The following is an 18,605-nucleotide window of genomic DNA, read 5'->3' on the forward strand; positions in this document are numbered from 1 at the left end:
TCCAGAAAATCCAGAGGCGGAATAGGTGACTGTACCCACCCCCAGACTGTGCAGCAGCCTCCGCGAACAAGGCTCACCGGAGTCTGAAGACCTCCCTGAGGAAGGCTACCCTGTAATTGTGTCCTGAGGCTCGTGTCCTGTGTCCCCAGGGAAGGGGACACCGGTGTTTGGTGGCGTCCTTTGGTAAAGAGCAGTAGCTTTGTGGTTCTTAAATAGACACACGGCACCAGACTCAATGTTACTCGTTTTCTCTAAGATTCATTTGGGTGTTTGCTGTGGGTGATTAAAAGATTCAAAAAAAGCAGATCACAGGTCATTGTTTTTAGATTTTGAGGGTGGCAGGAAACACTCTTCACCTACAAAGCCATGTGGAAAAACCCCGAGAAAATGCACCTACAGGAACAGCGTCCTTTCTTCGGTTTTACTCTCTTGCTTCTCCCCATTTCTTCCCCGACAAAAGCATCCTCGGTAATCCTGCGTGTGTTCTGGTTTCTTGAAAAACTCACAGAGGGCAGAAAATAAGTCATCTAAGACATGACCCAAGAGTGCATCTTACACTTTTTTGAGATTTTGCTTTAAACTGAATACGTTACTGTGGTTTTAGGTCTGTGCAAGCGTGTTGCTAAAAAAACAAAAACAAAAACAAAAAACAACCAGGTTGCTGGGAAGTGTGTTTTAACTGTGAGTGCCCGGTTTCATGCATTAGCATAAGAAAAAAGTTTCAGTGCATTTACTATTGTCCTGAATGTAGAGCTGCAGCAAAGGGAAGGAAAGCCGCGAAAGGGTGATGGTCCATTGAGATTCTTCTTCAGCCCCCAGCTCGTCATCTGCTGCTGAAATCTGCGATCTGATATCACTTTTATCTCGCTTTTCCATTCTCTGGCCTTTCTCACACATTCACTTTTGTCGGGGCTTATTGATTATGTTTTCTTCGCTGCAAATCTGTGGAAAATTTAATGAACCAAAAACAGCAGTGAAATAAAGGGGACTTTTTATTCATTAGCACGGGATTGATTTCCCCCCTTGGGCCGGGGGGCCCCTGGCCTCCAGGGAGTGAGGCCGGGGGTTGGGGGGTGGGGAGGAGGGTGGATGGCCCCGACGCAGGCCGAGGCGGAGCCTCCCCAGGCCTGCGGCCTCACCGATGACCGGCTGCACCGGGTGGGCTGGTTGAGCCTGGGACTCCTTGGAGCCATTGAGCATTCAAAGCCGGGCCAGGATGGCCCTCCCTGGGCAGCCTGAGTCTCCCTGGCTGCAGACCCTAGCCTCTCCTCCGGGGTGCTGGCTCTGGGGGCTTTGGGCAGGCAGCCGGTGGGGATGGGAAATTTGTATTCCCCAACCTTACGAACCAGTTGAGTGCCTGCCTAGGCCTTCCCCGGGACACACATAAGTATCTCTCTTCCTCCAGCCCAGCTCGGAAACCTGTAATTAAGCAAAGCCCCTGGTGTGATTACACTTTGCTGACTCCGCTGGGTTTGGAACCGCTTCCCTCTACGAAATAGGGTGAACTCTTGGTCTTTCCAGAAGCTTCCTGGGCAGCCTGCGGTGCAGTTCTGTGGCACATCCGTCTGTCTGTCTCTCCCTCCCCTACTCTTTCTCCTGTCCTCCCTCTTCTCTTTGTCTGCTTTCTATCCTTCTCTCCCCCCTCCTTTTTACTCCTCCGCCCTCTCTCGCTCTCCTTTCTCCTTCAACGTTTCTCTTACTCTATTTCCTCTTTTGCAGCTTTATTGCCCCCTCTCTCTCCTTCCTCTCCCAACTCTCTTTGTTTCTTTCTCCCTCTTTTTTCTTTCCTGTCTCTTCCCATCTTTTCCCTTCTCTCACTCTCTCTCCCTGTCTCTGCTTTCCCTTCCCCTCTCCCCGTCCCCCCACCCAGTCCCCACCCCTCCACTTGCTGCCCGGTCGGTCGAGGGCTGGCCCCGGAGGCGGCGTGCCCAGCCCTGTGGGGACCGTGCCCGCGTCCGGGGGACAGTCGGTGCCCCGAGTGCCCGCGCGCCGGCCGCGCGGCCTTCCTCCCACCTGCCCGCCGGCCTGGTTCGCGGCTCCGCGAACAATGGCCACATTGTCCAACCGGCGCACCGGCCGCCTCCGGCGAGTGGCGGCGGGCCGGACCGTGCTCGTGGCGAGTGGGGAAGGAAGCCAGCGGGCCGGGTCCCAGTGGGCCCGCGCCGCTGCCGCCGCCGCCGCCGCCGCCTTTGTCGCGGGGCCAGCGTCCCGGAGCGCGCGGAGGCCCCGCACCTGGGAAGGACGCCTTTTCCCAAAGCGGGGACCGAGCCTGCGTCTCCCTCCCGCGCCCAGGGAGGGAGCCTCGAGGTCAGCTGGGCTTGCAGAGTTGAGAGCCTTTCGCCAGAGCCAGCAGACGTGTTACCAAACTTTTGGTGGCGTCGGAAACTTTTTCTGTGAGGCATCTGCGACACTGACGACAGCCAAGGAGGCCTCTCTTCGCCCGGTCCCCACCCCAAAGGCAGGAAAAGATTGGTGTCTCCCAGCACAGCCCACGCCCCTCCCCCACCCCACTCCCCATGCGCCTTGACCTGTGGGGATTCAAGACCTCTTAGCGCAGAAAAAGAAAGATCTTTGAATGCTTAGGGTGTTAAAAGAACATCGTCCCCGGGTCCAAGCAGATGCTTAGCAATGCTTCTTTGTGCGGTGGACAATGCAATAAGTCAGCCCGACTTCAGAGCCACATTTATAAGGAACTGTAAGGGCCGCTCAAGTACACTTGTGCTAAGTTGAATTGATTGAAATTTAATGGCGGTTAGTGGCGATGAATGGTAATGATTTTGCAGCGTATCTTTGGCATACTTGACATTAATAACCGGAGAGTGTGTGTGTATATGCACCAAGAGCCTGCCACACACGTGAGGCCGTAGCATTATTCATTTTCTGAGATGCCAGTCCTTTGCCTCATTCCTCTGCTCAAATCCTTTTCCCCCTCACCATAATTCAGTTGTTCAGATGATTTAAAAAAAAAAAAAAGGGAAAAGATGGAAAGAGAAAAATCTTTCTCCATTGAGCATGTACATCATGTCAACATAATTTTGAGCCCATGATTTTTTTCAATTCCTACATAAATCAGCTTCTAATACACGGAATATGATGAATTTGTTTTAGCTGCCATCATGAATTAATGTTATGCAAATAGAAACTTTGCAGGTGAAATGATTTACTAAATAATTTCAACTTCTAATATTTAAACTAATTCATTATGTTGGGAGTTAAAAAAAATAAAAACAAGTCCATGTTTTTAAACCTGAGATGGGGAGATTAGTATTTGAAGATTTGCAGTATAGGCGGAACTTGATGGCCGGAAAATAGCTCTTAATTTGTTAATTCTTTCTTTGAGAATCTACAGTTCACCAAGCAGGGGCTTCAAAAGAAGGGGATAGAAGTCTGACCAAGTTTCATCTGGGGGAGGACACAAATGCATTTAAATAATTCTGACACGACCATCAAGGTAACAGATCCCATGGGATTGAACCGGCTCTGCTTTGGGAACGAAGAAGAATTTCCCTTTTGAACTGCTCTTGAAGGGAGACTAAGACTGAGCCCAGAGGAGAAGGGTGAGGGCCTTTGATGTCCCCTGCTCCTTCTTTGTCATTTGCTAGTGAAGACGTTTCTTAAAAAATTTATTATTGAGGTATACGTGAACATACAATGTTATACCGGTATCGGGTGTACAATACAGTGATTCGAAAATTCGATACTAGTTAAGAGCATCTGAAGGTCAGGTCGTTGATACCTGCCTACAAAGGTGGCAGCGATATAGAGAGTTGGACAGAGGAAGACAACTGCGGACGGCACTCCCTGTCCCCCAATAACCACTAGGAACCCTTCCCACCAGTCACTCTCTCTAGCCCACTGTAGGACCCAGGCACCTCTGGGATGTGGTCACAGCACAGCATGAGCACGCACAGGGGTGAACTTGGGGACATCGGTGGATGTTGGGGGCAGGGGCAGTACAGGGCCTGTGGTGGCCTTTTCAAACTTTCTTGAAGGCTTCTGGACAAGTTGAAGGAAGGCCGACACATAAATATGTCTTGGATCTCTGGAGAGAAAGGTAGAGTTTTGACTTGACTTCTCCAAAAATTGAGGTCACTGTGGTCCGATGACAGGTTGAAGGCACATCACTCAGACATTTCCGCCGACAGCCGTGGGTCGTACTGTGGTGATACATTATTGTGTCCGGGCTGTGACAGCGTATTTAGGGCTGGCTCTCGCTGTCTGCTGAGATCAAGGTGAGGGGGCATCTACGGCGTCCCCGGACTGAGTGTGCGCACGTGGTCCCTCGCTTCTGTAGGGAGAGGCGAGATCAGCCTCCACAGTTGCATAGCCAGGAATTTTCAGGTTTGAATGTAATTCAGTTGTTTTCGTCCATAGAAAATGCACATAATGCACTGAATATATATATTCAGTAAGTCCTTTAACTATCAGATCCCTAGAAGAATTAGATTTTTTTCTTCTCCTAATATGCACTTAACACAAAACGAGAAATAGCACAAGAGAATGAAGTCCAAACGGGAGATGAGTTACAGAGGCAAATCTGAGAATGAGGCCTCAGGCATCTCAAAGCGGGCTTCCTGAGACTCCTGGATGAGCTTCAGGTGGGACATTTGTTAAATATGCAGGTTTTCAGGCCCCAGGAAGTAAATACTGAATGAGGGAGAGTTCCTGTGGAGCGGGGAGTTCAGAGATCTGCATTTTATCAAGGATTTTTAGGGTGGGGTGATGCGGATTAGTGTTTTCTTCCTGTGATGTTCCCCCCCCCCCCTTTGTGACTTTGCAATAAGAAAGGGGTGGCATTCGCATCTCTAAGGTTCCATGGACAAGTCTGCAGGCCCCTTAGCTGCCTGGCCCAGCTCTTGCTGGACTGGAGGTTGAGCAAGCTGGTCGAGAATTGAGCTGTTGAGAGAAGCGGACTTAGGGCAGAGGCTCTCTTTTCATTGGCTGGTGAAAGGTTTTCTCACTGGGCAAGGCAGCTTTCAGGCCCCGGGAGAAATCAGAGTGTAGTGAGCTTATCAAGTGTGTAGTTCTGGCCTGAGGGTCCCTCAGGTGGCTCTTGTTTTTGTTTTATCCTGAGTAGGTAACCTCCTGTGCATCGTGACAGCTGTCTCAGTGCTCGTGACCGAAGTGGCCAGAAGATGGACCCACTTTGGGCCCAGTTCGGCCTTTCCCAGTTTGGGCAGGCATTTTGCAATTTCCATTCACACTGAGGTTTGGCCGAAGGGCCTGCCTTGTGGGTGTTCTTACGGTTTCCGAAGAAGGGGAGGAAAGAGATAGCCTGGCAGGAGTGGGGGTGTGGAGGGGAGCCGGTGTCGGCCGCCCTGCCCACGCTGTGGCTGTGACGGTCTGAGGCGTGGGAGCCGGTGCAGGGAGCCTGTCCGGAGGGGAGGAGGGGCCGTGGAGTGGGCCTCCACTTCCTCCGCCCTGCTCACATCCATCCATGAGGTCAGCCTGCGGCCCCTGGCACCCTGCCCCCTGTCACAGTGCCCCTCCCCGCTCCCTCGCCCTGGCATCAGCATACCTCAAGAACATCCCGTCTCACTATGACTTGAGTCTTCTTCGGAGTAAGGAGGCCAAGAAGAGCCCGGAAGGAGTCTGAGTGTGGGCCAGCTGAACATCTGGACAGGCGTGGTATCTCTCTGGTCAGAGCAGGAGCCCCGAGCCGCCTTGCTGGCGTGTGTCAGTTGTCAGTGAGGCTCTGAGAGGGAGCCCAGCATGGCCCTTGCTCCATGTCGAGGTCCTGAGAATGGTGGCCTTTTCTGTCCCTAAGCCGCTGCTGGCCTGGGATCCCGGGGCCCTGACGGCACGCGCCAGCTCTCAGGGACTCTGATCCGTGGTGTCCTGTAGTGCAGGCGCTGTTGGCTTCTTGTTGATACTTCAAGCGCACCTGGGCAAAGGACTTCAAGAGAACATGAGAAAAGAGAACTTTCACTCGTGTGAACTTGGGACTTGTGGACTCCCCCGCTCTTCCGTTGGTGCGCTTGGTTTGGACGGAGGCCGTTTGGAGGCACTTGGCGGGTCTGAAGGTGCAGTGTTGTTTTCTCTCCACGTTGCTCACCTCCTCTGCTTGTCTGTACTCCCCGGGCTGGACGATAAGGCAGTGAGGCTCCCCGGGCCGCGGCAGCCCTGGGGGAGGTGGGCTGTGGGCTGCTGGTTCTCCCTCTCCCCCGCGTCTCTGCTGCGCAGTGCCTGGTGCTGGGTCCTTCTCCAGACCCAGCCTGTGGGCCCAGGCCCCCAGACCCCCAGGCCCCCAGCCAGTGGCTTTCCCAGGCTCAAGGGTAGTGAGTGGCGGGCAGAAAAGCCAGAGGCAGCATAAGGCTGACAGTGCCTTTGGAATCTGGCTTGGAAGCCTTGGTTTGCTGGGTTCGAGGGTCCTAACTGATGGCCTCCCCACCTGGTAAGCTTTCCCACTCGAGTCCTGTTCTCGCTTTCGCTGATTTCAGCTGTGAGAGCCAAGCTCCCAGACCAGGGTCCTGGCATGGGCGGCTACTTGCCACCCTCACGGGGCCCCCCTCAAGCTGCCAGCAGCCCAGACAGACAGACAGAGCAGCACACGGGACAGGCCTGGATCTCACCCACTGCCCTACCCAGCCCAGCCCACCCTGTGTGGACCTCAGGTTTCCCCAGTGGCCTGGGCCCTGTCGGGCCCCTTTCTGGTTCTGTTTCCTTGAGTTTTCCTTTATTTAGGTTTAAAAGTCTTTTCTCTGCATGACCAGGGCCTCTGGGTTCCAGGTGTGGGCTTTGATTCAGCACTAGGGGATTCAAGCAGAGCCTTCTCTTCTGATATAAAAATATTAAAAACAATAACCACAGAATAGTTTCCCCACAAGATCTTAAAACTAAGACATACTTAAAAAAAAAGTTGTGAAATAGGGAACGTCATAAAGAGGGAATTTTTGTTAAATGTCTTTCCAGCCTCTTTCTATTGTTTTATTATTATTTTTAAGTTTATTTACTTGTTTTTTTTAATTTTAATGTTTTATTTATTTTTGAGAGAGAGAGAGACAGCATGAGCAAGGGAGGGTCAGAGAGAGAGGGAGACACAGAATCTGAAACAGGCTCCAGGCTCTCAGCTAGCTGTCAGCACAGAGCCCAACGCGGGGCTCGAACCCATGAACCATGAGATCATGACCTGAGCTGAAGTCAGACACTTAACCAACTGAGCCACCCAGGTGCCCCTAAGTTTATTTACTTTGAGAGAGAGAGAGAGAGAGACAGGGAGAGTGGGGGAGGGGGACAGGGGGGAGGGAGAGAGAGAGAGAGAGAGAGAGAATGAGAATCCCAAGCAGGCTCTACACTGTCAGCCCAGAGCCCAGCATGGGGCTCGATCTTACGGACCTGTGAGATCATCATGACCTGAACTGAAAGCAAGAGTCGGATGCTTAACCAGCTGAGCCACCCAGGTGTGCCTCTGTTGTTTTATATGAAGTATTTTTGCAGTGTATTTTCTTACAAAATTGAAGTTATGTTGTATATAGTTATGTAACTCTTGATTCACTCAACATTTTATCGGGGACGTTTCCCCATGTTTATTAATGAATAACTTCTATCTATGTGGGTTTTTTGGCTACATGATACTCTTTTGTCTGACTCTGTCATATTTTTATTTTCCTTTCTTTACGTGGTTGGACACTTAGATTGTTTCTAGTTTTTGTCATTGTAGAAAGTGCTGGAATAGAATGTTTACCTGAAATTCCGATCATTACTTTAGAATAGTTTCTGCAAAGCGGTCTAACTTTGCCAAAGTGTTTGGACAGCTGTGAAGCCCTCATTAGGTCTTAGTGGGTTTCCAGTGATATCTCCCTAGCTTTTGGGGGAGAGACTAAAGATTCTAGTTTGAAGTTTTCAGGAGAAGTGTGTACAAATCAACGTCAAACAATTATTGAGTGCCTTCTGCATGCCTAGCAGCATGCAAATCCCTTGCAGGCTATGCTCTCATTTGGTAGATAAGTAAACTGAGTCTGGCCATTGGGAGGCAGAGCCCTGAGCAGAGTGAGATTCACTGTCGTGGTATTGGCTTCTGAGCGCTGCCTTGGGAACAGCTAGGCCCCAGCACTGTTGCTCAGCTAGGACGCGGTGTCCCCCAGGGGTCATTGGTCAATGTCTGGAGACATTGTTGGTTGTCACCGCTTGGGGTGTGTGTGTGTGTGTGTGTTAGTGGCATCTAGCGAGCAGAGGCCAGGGGTGCTGCTTACCATCTTGTAATGCTCAGGGCAGCCCTGACGACAAGTTGTCCAACCCTGAATGTTACCAGTGCTACAACGGAGACACTTTGGGTAGAGGTCACCTGCTAGGGCTTTCCTCCCGATCAAACACACCAGGACTCTGTTACCAAGGCTGCCTCTTCTGGCTGGGACTGTCAGAGCAGGCGGTGGTGCCTTTTCCCACCTCGTTCTCACACCAGGCTCGGTATCTTCTACCTTCTTTTCTGTGCCTTGAATTTCAAAACAGTGTGGCAGTTGCCAAGAAGAGGAATTCCTTGAGCAATCCATCAGTCAATCGGCTAGCACTTACCGGAACATCTGTTATGCGCCTTCCACTTATTAAGCTCCCTGTGTAAGTGCACACCTTGCTAACTTGGTTAAGAGCCACGGGCCTCTGAAATCCCAGCAGGTTTCTCAAAGGGGCATCCTTCTCCTGATACCCTCCATGCCTAGCAGGGAGGCTACTTGAGGAAAATCATGAATTGGCCAGTGTGACCTCAAAAGAGAGCTACGGAGGACGGTTGCTGGGAGAAGGGAGTGCCCTCAACTGTTGTCTGAGACCAGCTGGATGTGTCTGTTTTCCTGGCCCCAGGCTGGTGAGTTTCCCAGGTCACAGTGAATTTTGTACCAGGCTCTTCCTGGCAGCCACCAGTCAGGGCCTGCAGAGTCCTGGGTCAGAATAATGGAAAAGCCTGGAGTGTAACCAGACAGTTGTGCCTAAGCAGCCTGGGAAGCCTTCTTCCAGGAGAGGGCCCGAGCTGGGGCTCCAGGATAGAGACTTGGCCATGGAGGCCAGGGGAAGCAAGGGCAGTCCAGGCAGAAAGACTCAGGCAAATGATGGACAGAGTGTGGCATTTCTGGAACCGCAGGGGGTCATTATTACTCGGAGGGTGAAGTAGGGAGGGGCTCTGGCATCTGCAGAGGGGCTCTTTTTTGCAAGCCTGGGGATGCTTTGAAGGGGTGGCTTTGTAAGTAAGGATGGCCCTTGTTACCCGCTGGTTAACTTCAGGTCATGGGACATAAGCACACAGGAACCTGGGTTCTTTGGGGGGTGGTGGTGCTAGAATATTTGGGTGGCAAAGTGATTCTCCACCTCTTGGGCTTGGGCTGATTGAGTTCTCCAGTTTTTTTGTTTTTTTCTGCTCAGGTGGGCCAGGCACAGCAGGGGAAAAGAGGAAATTCCCAGCAATGGCACACGTATTTCTTCTCATGCTGGTAACCTTTGCCTATGTGGAGTCAAGAGCTTTGCCTTCTCCTAACCTACTCCCTGAAGATAACTCCCCTTCCAAGGTCACCTCATGATGACCTTCATGGCTAGTAGGAAAAGGAAGAAAAGATGAGTCTGGTTCTCAGAGCCATCTTCACCATGACCCTCAGGAACACTTCCAGTGACTTAAGGGTAGCAGTGGTTATCCATCTGTCCATCCATCCATCTCTCCATCACCCATCCATCCTTCCCCTCATCCATCTGTCCATCCATCCATCTTTTCTCCATCATCCATCCATCCATTCATCCATCCATCCATCCTCCATCATCCATCCATACTATTTCCATGATCCATCCGTCTTTCTATCCATCTATCTCTCTATCACCCATCTGTCCTTCCCTTCATCCATCTATCCATCCTTTATCCATCATCCATCCATCCATTCATCCATCCATCCATCCATCCTATGTCCATGATCTATCCATCTTTCCATCCATCCATCTCTCTATCACCCATCCATCCTTCCCCTCATCCATCTATCCATCCTTTCTCCATCATCCATCCATTCATCCATCCATACATCCATCCTTGTCCATGATCCATCCATCAATCTTTCCATCCATCCGTCTATCACCCATCCGTCCTTCCCCTCATCCATCCATACATCCTATCTCCATGATCCTTCCATCTTTCCATCCATCCATCCATCCATCTCTCCATCACCCATCCATCCTTCCTCCCTCATCCATCCATCCATCCCTTATTATCCATCTTTTATCATCCATCCTTCCGTCTTCAATCCACCCTCCATCTTTCATCCATCCCTTATTATCCATCATTCATCACCCACCCTTTAGTCAGTGGATTTTAAAGGCCTTTGTTATTGGTCCTTGGTGTGTCTCTCTTCTCCTATCCATGAAGTCAATAGCTCAAGGGTCACCTCCTTCATGGAGTCTTTCCTGCCTCTGACCTAGGCTCCCACTGGTCCCTGGAGTTTCCCTTGCTTGTAACACTCATTCATATTGCCTTGCGGTTGTCTGTTTATTTGTGCTTAGGACATGTTTGTTGATAAATGAATTCCAAGAGATTTTTCAGTGGGAGAAAATGGCATTTGTTCAGTGTCCTTTGACACCTCTCTTAAGAAATAAAAGTCAACTGAGCAGTCTTGAGATTGGTGGCCTTGCTTTGAGAGAGTAAGAGCAATTGTTATAAAATGATCAGTTTGTAATACAGCAGAGTCGTATTTGTGTATAATATAAATATGCGTTACAGTTCATTTGGGCTCCATATATAATTTCTGCGTCACTCAGTGCCTGCGATCACGGTTTCTCTATTCTAGTGATTAGAGAGGGTTGCGTTTGGGGTTTGTAGACTCCCTGATGGTCCCTTCACTGAATTACTTGAATGAGGAAGCAGCCCTTGACCTTAGCATTGCCATAGGAAATGCTCTTGTCTTTAAACGCTCTTACACGCTCTCTGGATGGAAGGGCCTGGGAGACCATGCACTGCTTTAGTGCCACCACCACTGGGCTTCAGAGCCACCACAGGCACTTGAGCCCTGCCAGGAAGACCCTCATCTGTGGGGGACAAATCATTTGCATTTTACACATGCTCTGAAGGCTGTCTGGTTTCATTGGAGCTGCCCAAGTTCCCAACCGTAGAACGGTCAGGGTCACGACTCCCTTCTTCTCCCCAGGGTTGGCTTCTCACCCACAGGGGCCTCTGCCACATCCTCTGGGAGGAGCATAGGGCACAGCCTTTGTCTCAGCAGAGAGATCCCGTGTCTGGGAGGCAGGCTGGTCCGCTGGGAGCGTGGTCCTTCTGTCAGTCCCGGCCTGTCTGTCCACCTCCTTCTCCTAAAGGAGGTCTGTCCACTTGCTGTCCCTTCTGTGACCCCCGGCTCTGTGAGGGAGGACCGTAAGTGTTTTCCCTAGGCTGGTTCTGTCCCAGACTGGCCCCCAGCCCCTTGTTCTGGGCAAACTCGGGCCCTCCATGTTTCACACGATTCAGCTTGGCATCTGTTTGGCATCCTGAAGGGAATTGGCCAGATGGCTGTGGCACGGCCGTTGGGAAGGGACAGGCAGTTTAGCCTGCTGGAGACAGACGGCTCATCCCATCTCTTTGCCACTGTTTTCTCAAATGTAAAGACAAGTGTGGACCCATCTCCATGGGGTATAGTGAGGATAAAGGAGTTCGTATGTGGCATGTCTCTGGTACATGGTACTAAATCTTGATTATTATTAACAAGGCATCATGTAGCAACTCATCTGGGCTCCATTCGACCTGAATCCTGATTCCCATTTAGCACGTGCTTCTGTTTTAAGCTGTAGCCTCCATCCTTCCGGACCTTTCTGGAAGACACCTTGGTATGGGGGCAGACCCTGGGCTTACCGGAACCTGGACACTGGGCAGGAACGAGATCATTTTGTCAGCAGATAGAGTTTCTAAGAAGTGCCTGGTTTTGTCTTGTTGCAAGCCAATGAGGCACCGACCAGACCTTACCCTCAAGCTGCCAGTGGCTTCCCCCCGGGCCGGGGGTGGCCGTGCAGTCCCCTCTGCCCTGCTGTCCTCTGGAGAGGCCTTTGCAAAGTGGGTCTCCGAGCCAGATTCCTCCAGAAGCCAGGACAGTGCACCTCCAACCTGTGCACCTGTTCACGTGTAGATGGTTGCCAGGCATAGAAGTGACACGTGCTTCATAGGGTGGGTGGTAATGAGGCTCCTTTACAGTAGTTCCCAGTGGCTGCCCAGGGACTATGCTGAACATGACAGCAGGGGTGGGGCTCCTTGCCCCAAATTGTCTCGTCCCCATTCTCACCTCGACTTAGGGATCATGATGGCCCAAATATTGAAACAATAGATTTGCTTTCTTGGATGAAAAACAATTTTTTTGTCAACTTAATTCTAGTCTTTGTTTCTCTGTTAGTATTTATTACTCCCCTCCCCCTCAATATTTTACAGATTCAAGGTTACATCTTGTAATTTTTACTTAATACTTTTTGGTAAACAATCAAAATGTGTGTTGTTGATTTTTCTAATTTTTTAAAAAAATATTTAGTTTTGAGAGAGAGAGAGAGGTAGAGTGCAAGTGGGGGAGGAACAGAGAGAGAGAGGGAGACACAGAGTCTGAAGCAAGCTCCAGACTCTGAGCTGTCAGCACAGAGCCCAATGCAGGGCACAAACCCACGAACCGCGAGATCGTGACCTGAGCCAAAGTCAGATGCTTAACTGACTGAGCCACCCAGGCTCCCCTGTTGTTGATTTTTCTACTTTGGATATGAAGATTATTTTATGTGATCATAACTAATTCTTTTAAAAACAATATATATAGATATATATATACACACACATATATATGCTTAAATGCTTTTATATATATGTGCTTAATCTTTAAATGCTTAAAGATTATTAGTACGCTTAACTTTCTCTTTTTAAGAAATAAAAACGTATCATCATGACATGAGGCCTCCATTCCCCATGCTCCTTGTGGGGCCTTCCCCTTAGCCTCTCAGTCACTTCTAGACTTTTTCTATGTATGTTTACTAGTATTTTCTACACTCATTGGATCATATCACACATACTGGTTAGTAATTTACTTTTGTTGATTACCACCCCATTTGCGTGAATGTTTTCTTGCAGAGGTAAATCTTTGACCGTAACTGATCACATTCTTTGGATAAATTTCCAGAGATAGAATTCCCAATCAAAGGTGAGGTCATGTTTAAACTACTCATATTTCTAGGCAAGTGGTTAAAAAAAAAAAGTAACCATCCCAGGGGAGGGCAGCTCATGAAGGGTTTTTTTTTTTTTTTTTTTTTTTTGCCTCTGATGTAAACTTAATATAAATAAAAAAAATAAAAAATGGTTAAATACTCAGAAATGGATACTGTAGAGTGAGAAGTTCCCCCTAAATCCTACTACCTAGAGATAACTACCAATTGTAGATATGCCTGTGTTTTTCAGGATTTTGCAACTGACCAACATTTTATTGTCATTATTTCATTTTTACATAAATGATTGTGTTCAGCAACTTGATTTCTCCGCACTTACTTAGCAATATGTCTTGGTGTTCTTTCCACATCTGTCCATGTAGATCAGCCTCACTTACTTTATTTTTCATTTAACCTGTAATTTTTATTTGTATTTATTTATTTATTGAAGAATCCCACACATACTTAATCATTTCAGAAGGCATCAAGGGTTGTATATACTTCTATAACATAGAAAGGCTTGTTGGCGCTGCTGTGACCCTCCCAGGGCCAATCACTGATGCTAGTTTTTGTGTGTATCCTTCCAGAAATAAGTTTCAAGCAAGTAGCATTAAAATGAATAGACAATCTTTTCCCCCTATTATGGCCCAATGGAAGCATTGTATGCAACTCATATTGTAACGTGCCTTTTTTACTTAGCCATTCTGTGTGAGCCTGTAAAGACTGCTTCATTCTTGCTGCATGGGAGGTATACCATGTGTGTTTCTGCAACAGTTGTGGGATATTTTTTGTTCCGTCCCCATTGGTGGACACTTTTGCCATCGTAAACAGAGTTGCATCGAACAGCCTTATGTCATTTCACGTACATGAGCATATCTTTGTAGATAACCTCCTAGCAATGAAATTTCTGGGCATAAGCGTGGAATTTTTTTTTGCGGTATGGATAGATATTGCCAGATCACTTTCCATGGAGGTTTATACTCCCACCAGGAACCTGTGAGCTCGCCCGTTCCCCCAGATCCTCGCCTCCAGTGTTATTATCCAGCCTTTTGATCTTTCTCAATCTGATCGTGGGAAGAAGAACTACATCTCACTGGAGCTTTTTTAAATGCAAAATTTGATAAATGTTGACTTATGGATGCCAGCCATCACAACGATCAAGATAGGGACCATATCCATCATCCCCAGGAGTTTCCTCCTCCCCCTCTGTAATCTGTCCTTCCCGCCTCCTCGCCTTCCCTAGGCAGCCACTGCACCGCTTTCTGTCACTACAGATTGGTGTGCATTTTCTGGAACCAAACAGGATGTGCTTTTTTCTGGGCTGGCTCCTCTCACTCGGCACTCTTATCGTGAGATTCAGCCTTGGCGTGCATCTCTGTGGCTCATTCCTTATTATTGCTGAGTAGTATTCCACCATGCGGCTATCCCAGACTCTGTCCAGGCACCTGTTCATGGGCATGTGGCTTGTTTTTGGTTTAGGGTTATTACAAATAAGGCGGTTGTGAACATTTCTGGGGGTCACTGCAAGGGCACAGGCGTCCTCGTCTCAGGTAATTAGGAGTGGAATGTCCCACTCGTGTGTCTCTCTAGGTTATGAAGGGGATGGTTTTTGACTTCCTCGGAAGCCGTAAAACTGTTTCCCCTGGAGAACCATGCCATTTTAGATCCCCACCAGCAGCGTCTGAGAGTCCCAGCTCTACCACATCCTCGCCAGCACTCGGAATGGGTCATCTTTTGAATTTTAGCTCTTTTAGTCTTAATTTAATCATCAGTGTCATCGTCGTCGTTTTAATTTGCATTTGCCTCATGAATGGAATTGTGCTGCTTTTTGCGTGCTTAATTGCTGTCCACTTAATAGTCTTTGGTGTATTGTATCGCATCTCAGTAACTCTTGCTCCGCCCCTGACTTTTTCTTTCTTTTTTTTTTTTTTAACTTTGGTTTGTTGGGTTTTTAATTATTCAGCTTTGAGAGTTCTTCATACATTCTGGACACACGTCTTTCATCAATCATATGCTTCGCAAATATGTTCTCCCAGTCGGTGGCGTACCTTTTCATTCTCTTCACAGTGCCTGTTGTTGAATAAAAACATTTAATTTTGATGGACCGCATTTCATCAGTTTTTCTCTCTGTAGCGTGTGCTTTTGGTATCTTGGTATCATGGCTGAGATATCTTTGCCTGCAATGAGGCCACAGAGCTGTTTCTCTTGTGCTTTCTTTTTAGGATTGTTAACGATCTGGGTTTTACATTTAGATCTATGATGACATTGAGTTAATATGGTTATATCAGTACATGGTACAAAGTACGGATCAAAGTTGTCTATTTTTTTACTTATTTGCATGTAGCTCTCTAATTGCTCCAGGGCCGTTTGTTAAAAGATTATTCTTTCTGCACCAAGTTTCCTTTGAAACTTTATTTAAAGAAAATCCATTTCCCATGTGTGTGTGGGCCTATTTCTGGACTTTCTTTTTCTAGAATGTTTTTACGTTTATTTATGTTTTGAGAGAGATGGAGACCGTGCGAGTGAGGGAGGGGCAGAGAGAGAGAGAAAGGGAGGGAGGGAGAGAATCCCAAGCCGGCTCTGTGCCACCAGCCAGAGCTGGATGCACAGCTTGAAGTCATAAAACCGCGAGATCATGACAATTTCTGGACTTTCTGTTTCACTCCTTTGATCTATTTGTCTGTGGTAACACCAACAACATATTCCTTGGTTACTGAGTTTAATAATAAGTTGTGAGATGAGGTCATGTTAGCCCTCCAGATTTGTTCAGTTTTTAAAAGTTACTCTGGCTCTTTTAGATCTTTGCATTTTTATGTGAATTTTAGAATCAGCTTGGGAATTTCTCCAAAAACCCTACTTTGAAGATTTGGTTTAAGTTTATTTATTTATTTTGAGGGAGAGAGAGAGGGAGAGAGAGAATCCTGAGCGGGCTCCCCACTGTCAGTGTAGAGCCCAGTGGGGGCCTCGAATCCACAAACTGTGACATCATGACCTGAATGGAAACCATGAGTCGGATGCTTAACCAACTGAGCCACCCAGGCACCTCTACTTTTAAGATTTTGATTGAGACTGTGATGGATATAGATGAAGTTGGAGAGAGCTGACATAACGTTGAGTAATCTGTCCCTCCCTTTATTTAGATCTACTTTAATTCTGGCAGCAGTATCTTATCGTTTGTAACATACAGGCATCGTATATCTTTTTCAGATATATCCTGAGTTCTGTCATGCTTTCTGAAGCTATTAAGTGGTTTTAAAGTTCCAATCTGCTAGCATTTCGAAATTTAAATGGATTTTCATGTATTTTTCTTTTTTTTTTAATTTTTAAATGTTTTATTATTTTTAAGAGAGAGAGACAGCATGAGCAGGGGAGGGTCAGAGAGAGAGGAAGATACAGAATCTGAAACAGGTTCCAAGCTCTGACCTAGCTGTCAGCTCAGAGCCCGACGCGGGGCTCGAACCCACGAACTGTGAGATCATGACCTGAGCTGAAGTTGGACGCTTAACCTACTGAGCCACCCAGGCGCCCCTCATGTATTGTTTTTATATCCTGTTTTGTAGATGTTATCAGATTTTGTACATAAATGGTCACATCTGAGGATAAAGGCAGTTTTATTTCTTTACTTTGCAATCTGGATGCTTCTTATTTACCTATTTTGCCTTATTTTACTGACCATGGAGGCTCCAGCACACTGTAGGCAGGACACGGCGAGAGTAGGCGTCCCTGTCCTGTTTTCCGTGTGGATAGGATGATATGGTGAACCACAGTAATTGGGCTTTCAGATGTTAAACCAGTACTTTCTGTTTTTACTTCAGGTATTGTATTTTAATTTTTAATAAGTAAGCTCCACGCCCAACACGGGGCTTGAACTCCCAACCCTGAGATTAAGAGTTGTGCGCTCTGGCAACCGAGCCAGCCAGGAGCCACTTCGTGCATCTTGAAGCTGTGCTGTTTGGTGCATAAACTTGCAGGATCTTTCTGTCTGCTTCATAAACTCACTCCTTTGTCATTATCAAATCACTTACTTGATCTCAGGCAATTATCTTTGGCTGCTTTTAAGATTTTCTTTGCTTTTGTAACTTTCATTATGTGTTGAACATTCTTAGCCACCATTTCTTCAAATACTTTTTCTCCCCCCATCTCTCCTTTGGGGGACTCTTTTTTTTAATTTTTAATTTTTTAAAAATTTGTTTTAAATATTTTTATTTATTTCTGAGAGAGAGAGAGAGAGAGAGAGAGCCAGCGTGAGCAGGGGAGGATCAGAGAGAGAGGGAGACACAGAATCTGAAACAGGCTCCAGGCTCTGAGCTGTCAGCACAGAGCCCGACATGGGGCTCGAACCCACAAACCGTGAGATCATGACCTGAGCTGAAGTCGGACGCTCAACCATCTGAGCCTCCCGGGCGCCCCTGCAGTGTTCTCCTTCCTCTACGTAGTAGTCTTCAGACATCAGACGGAAGAATGCGGAACTTGGGAGGGAAAGTCTTCCAGATGAACTGTCAGTGAAGTGACCTTTCTTTCTTTCCCGCTTTCCTAGGATCCTTCTTCCCGCTCTCCGTGATGCCCCAGAAAGCTGGAAGTGACACCCCCGCTGTTCCCAGCACAAGCGAAATGGAAGTGGACATAAGTAACATGAGGGAAAAGTTTCTGACAAGCGTGACAAAGTTAGTAGAGAGCAAAAGTTACAACAGCAAGGTATTCTCCAAAGAAAAGTACTTTCAAACAATAAAGGAGGTCAAAGAAGCCAAGGAGAAGGGGAAGAAGTCATCACGTGACTACCGACGCGCCGCAAAATATGACGTGATCTCCGTGCAAGGCACAGAGAAGCTAATAGAGGCGACTCACGGGGAACGCGCTCGAATACGGTATTACGTGCACAAGGAAGAGCTGTTTGACATTCTTCACGACACACATCTCAATATTGGGCACGGTGGGCGGACCCGCATGCTCAAGGAGCTGCAGGGAAGATACGGGAATGTCACCAAAGAAGTCATTGTCTTGTATCTGACACTCTGTAAACAGTGCCACCAGAAGAACCCGGTGCCCAAGAGAGGGCTGGGGCCCAAGCCCGTGCCTCTTAAGGACGTCGACTCCCGGTGCCAAGTTGAAGTACTTGACATGCAGGCATACGCCGATGGAGAGTTCAAGTTTATCCTGTATTACCAGGACCGCTTGACCAAGTTTATCATCTTGCGGNCTAGAAATAAATAAAAATAATTAAAAAAAACATTAAAAAATAAAGTTTTTTTTTGAGAGAGCAGAGTAGAGGCAGAAAGAGAGAGACAGAGAGACAGAGACAGAGAGAGAATTCCAGCCAGGCTCCTTGAGGTTAATAGGTTAATAGGAGCTCCAAGCTCCTATAGGGCTTAATCTAACGAACTATGAGATCGTGACCTGAGCCAAAATCAAAGAGTTCGATGCTTAACTGATTGAGCCACTGTGGTGTCCCTAAGATTCTATTTTTAAGTAATCTCTACACCCAGCGTGGG

The 18,605-nt window shown here is 47.9% G+C and overlaps 1 long non-coding RNA gene across 1 annotated transcript; it reads right to left on the bottom strand.

Annotated features, from left to right (window-relative positions):
- Positions 1–270: 270 nt before the first annotated feature.
- On the bottom strand, positions 271–2,088 carry LOC120233579. The gene is made up of 3 exons (XR_005528852.1): positions 2,014–2,088; positions 1,347–1,419; positions 271–942 (listed from the first exon to the last, which is right to left on the bottom strand). It is a non-coding gene; the product is annotated as an uncharacterized LOC120233579 (long non-coding RNA).
- Positions 2,089–18,605: the final 16,517 nt, after the last annotated feature.

The sequence above is a fragment of the Hyaena hyaena genome, unplaced genomic scaffold (assembly GCF_003009895.1).
Source record: "Hyaena hyaena isolate Hyena2069 unplaced genomic scaffold, ASM300989v1 scaffold_91, whole genome shotgun sequence".
NCBI lineage: Eukaryota > Metazoa > Chordata > Mammalia > Carnivora > Hyaenidae > Hyaena > Hyaena hyaena.